We start from the raw sequence: 4595 nt of genomic DNA on the forward strand, positions 1-4595 counted from the left end.
TAGGTCATCCATTCAGAACTTGCGCGACTTCATAATGGATGCTTCGCTAGTGTCCCATTCCGAGTGTTGGAAATGCATCTTCACCGCAAATCAAGCGAATCGATGATGATATGTACGACTTCCTTCGGTTGCCTGGGGCATCACATTCAATAGCAACCCTCCGCCCAATGGTATCCGCTTTTTGTTACAGCTTCCTTTCTTCCCCCGGGGACAGGAAGGAGGCAAAAAAAGCGAACATGCAATAAACATTCGAAAATAATGTACTAGATATGATTTCATAACGAAGACAGCGTATCCTCTCAACAGGTAATATTAACGACATTGGCTGTTAGAACATTGCACAATTTATCTACATCGTGCTTGCAATAAGTGCACAAATATTGCATCTTCTTGTGAGCTCACTTCAAACGCAGTCGAATAAAAACCACAATAATGCCAACGTACCTTTACCAACCAGCGCTCATCAATTTCAATGGTCCATGGTCCATTTTGTAATGTAACGAGAGAGAGAGAGAGAGAGAGAGAGAGAAAAAAAAAAACAACAAAAACAACAAATCCCATCCATAATACGCACCAGCAACGGCACTTGTGTCATTATTTTTCATTCGCTGCAACATTAAATTTTGCGACCGTAAAACGAAAAACTTCTCCAGTCTAGCTCGTAGCTGCTGCGCTGTACCATTCGCCACTGTACCATATCTAACGATGGTGAATTCCCGCGCAATGATGCTATCTTGCTGCAAGCTGGAGCAATGCTAGAAAGTGGCAAGTGGCAGAAAAGCTGAACGAAAAAAAAAAAACGAAAGTCAATTTACAGAACGAAGTGAAGGGAACGGGAAGGGAACAAAAGCTTCACAAACGGTTTGGCAACGTTTTGCAACACCCATTGGGGAGCAGGGAGCGAGAAGGAAGAGAATGCGAAAGAAAGACAGCGAGCGAGACGGAGAGCGAGAGAGAGAGAGAGCAAGAGAGCTAGAGATTGAAAAATGTAGAGAAAGTAAAGGAGAGTGTTTATGTCTGCCGGTGACTTTTCTCAAGAGCACCTGTACAGTTGTTATCGCGGGAAAAAGGACGAAAAGGACGTCATTGAGGCTGAACGGAAAGAGGGCCATAAAATCGAGCGACCAACAATGGAATTGGATTTTTCCAAAATTGTTTTATAAAAATTCACGGTTTTAGAATATTTGATAAAAATGAAATTCTTTAATACTTTTCAATGGCTGCTTAGCAAAAACAGCATTAGGACCAACTACCTTACCAAGAACCACGCACAATTTAGCCCGCTTGCTGTGTTGGACACGAGTGCATGCTGCCACCATTACAAAACGCATGTGCGAACCTCCAATCCACCCGTCGCTGGCAGAGGAAAGAGTGCCTTCCCCACTCGAGAACGCTCCTCTTCCGTTTGTCCCCGCTTTGCACGGGGCCTATCCTCGGCTTGAGGCCAATTATCTCCTCGTTGGTGTATCTGCTCCCCTCGGTATGCTACAACACTACTGCCCCCTCCCCGGCGTCCTTATTCAAACGACAATTGGACCAATACATTGGTACCCTGCGTTCGCATGTTGATGATCATTGCCGTTTATCAGTGTCGTGTTCGGAACCGTCATTGGATTCCCCCCCTCGGGTTAGATTGAACGTCCCTTTAGGTCCGGCAAATGGAGGGGGGGAGGGGGGGAACAATCCTTCCCAGTGTTGAAGCTACCCCTCTCAGCAGACGCGTGGACGCTTTGCCGCTTCGTAGCAATCCCGTTCAAGCGGGCGCCCGGCCTGCTTCGATGCTACTCAGGAGGCTCGGCTCGGCACCGAGTGGCGAACTAATTTAGAGCTGCCTCGCTACCATGTGGTGCTGCTGTATGTGTATGTGTAGATGGGTGTGTAGTTGTGTTTTGATATCCGATTGAGTCAGTGTGCCGGCGGGACATGAAAAACGTGTTTGTTGTGTTGATTAGCTTCGTCAACAGGCGCACCATCGATGGGTGAGCCGAACCATACGGAATGGATTTTAGAACAATCTATTTGTACAAGCTGTGATGTGATCTCCGGAAATTCATCATCCATGTTTTGCGGTGGCAAATGGTGCGAGAGCACGTGTACCAAAGCTTTCCAAACCCGGCAAAGGGATTTGTAGTCGAAGATTGAAAATTCAATTAACACACGTGGTCGGTGATAGTGAACGGTTGCGCAAAATGCATAAGCATTCAAAAGCATGCTCACCGAATATCGCTGGCGGGTGATGTTTGTTTGTCCACCAAGTGTGTTGTGAATGTGTGTGTGTGTGTAAACACTCCACTACTCGGAAGCCTTGCATACAAATGGGAGAAGCCTTGGAAGTGGAATTTCGCCAAAAAACATACATTTCGCCATTCCCCTTGAACGCACATGGAAGGAGTTTTGGGTGAGAAAGCGTGGCAAAGGTGAATCGAAAAGCGTGGCATTCCGAAAAAAATGGCACAATGGGCACGATGCTCGACGCGGACTCGGTGAATATCGTTGCGTCGTGTCGTTTGTGTGCATATGCCCTGCCCTGCCTCCCCATTACTATAAATATAACAAGAAGAACCTAAAAAAACGCGACCAAAAAGTTAAAAAGGACCGAAATTAGCTTCTTCACGGGCAGTATGAATACGAAAACTCGTGTGAAGGTCGGGGTCGTGATAGCGATTTTCAGCGAGCACAAACACCAGGCGTATATGCGGGTTGTGCGGTTTAGAGCCAAGCGTACAGGCATGGGGAGGAAATGTGTTTTCCCATTTTCTCTACCTCCCCCCGCCGCCCCTCGTGAGTATCGGTGAAATGCGGTTCGCTGTAACGATGATCGCTTATCATCACGTTTAACATCGGGGCTGATAAACAGTGTGATTTGTGACATTTACCTCCACGTTGTATTGGCTGCAGGTAGAAACGTTGTGCAAATTGTGAGTTATTTAAAGGTTTTTGTAGGATTTTTTTATGATTTATAAATGTCATTTATTTACCAGTAGTGCCGATTAGTGAGCTACGTAAATTGACCATTCCAGTGCGCTTTGTCGTAGCAGTGTCACATAAACTAGGCGAACATGCCACTACTGAAGTTTGTGTTCAATATTTTGCTGTCCACAGGCAACGCATGCAGTCCGGTGCGTGGCTAAATTGGTGTGATAAATTTAGCTACAACACAGAATGGGTCATGGGCGGTTTGCTGGCGAAGAAGCAACGGAACGGGGGTGAATACTTCGCTTTCCTAAGCGCCAGTGCGTATTGGTTGGGAATGCTACAGTGAGTGGTATAGTTTTAGAGCGCTTATGATCAATATTTTTTTCTACTTCTTCTTCTTTTTTAAGTTTTCAAGTAATCGTTTCTTGTTTGTAAATGTGAATTGTTTCTACTAGTTTGTTTGAAATATCATGGGATTAGTTATTTCATAATATCTCTTTTTTTTAGCTTTTGTATCGCACTTGTACATCAGTAAGCAATTGGTTCATATTCTCCTTCTTCAAGCTTTAATGAACTGTGCTATCTGCGTAAGAGAGCTAAACGAAGCTAATAAATAAAAATGACATTGAAATATTGTTATGATCGAGAGAATTTTTAAAGCGCTCGAGACACCAATCAATCTACAAAAGATTTAGTGTTTAATTCTATCTTCTTCTTATCCTATTACAGGGTTTCCCGCGATTTATTGGTCAGTTCCCATGATTTTTTGGTGCGTTCCCATAGAGTTTTGGTTCGTTCCCATAATTTATTGGTATTTTCCGATTAAATATCATTACAATTGGACCAAAAAATTCTGGAAAACGACCAAAAATCGTGGGAACGCATTAAAAAAAATATTGGACCCACCAAAAATTTATGGGAACCGACCAATAAATCTTGGGAAACCCTGTATACCTTAAATCGTACTGTAACACTATTTCACTAAATTATTTTATAAAATCTGCTGTTCTGGTAATATTGTATGGCGAAATTTATGTGTCAAAACATGTTGTATACGTAAAATAATCCATATTTTGCCGATCAAATGCTAGAACAAATTGCATAATTATTCAAACCTTTTTTAAAAGTTCGCTTACTGTTATGCCACTCACTGTACGCCCAGAAGACCACTAGAGGTGGAAGGTGAAACGCAACTAGTCGCCCGAGTATCATCATCATCTGTTCGGCACTCACACAAAGTCTCAAACTACCACCCCTCCCCTCTCCCTCCCCTTTCCCTGCCTTACTTGCCCACCCACAACCACCCTGTTATCACCCGGGCGCAAGGAGCTGTGTGCGCGACTCAACTGAAACACCGCCGCCCGATGCGGATGGAGACGCATCATCACATGGTCGTCCCCTGCCCATCCCCCTCCCTTGAATGTGTCGCCCGCAGCATAAAGTGGGCAAAGGAAAAAGCGAAACGCGCCAAGACAAATGGATACAATTTCAACGTTGCGCGTTGCGCATCGCAAAACATCGGGACAGCATCGGGTTTTTCGAGAGAGAACGAGAGAGAGAGAGAGAAAGAGAGAGATAGAGAGAGAGAGAGAGGGAGAGAGAGAGAGAGAAAGAGAGAGAGAGAAAGAGAGTGAGAGCTAGCTCACAACTTTCCCGAGGTTTGGGGCTGCATTCGATGA

This window comes from Anopheles merus, chromosome 2R, assembly GCF_017562075.2.
Source record: "Anopheles merus strain MAF chromosome 2R, AmerM5.1, whole genome shotgun sequence".
Taxonomy (NCBI): Eukaryota; Metazoa; Arthropoda; class Insecta; order Diptera; family Culicidae; genus Anopheles; species Anopheles merus.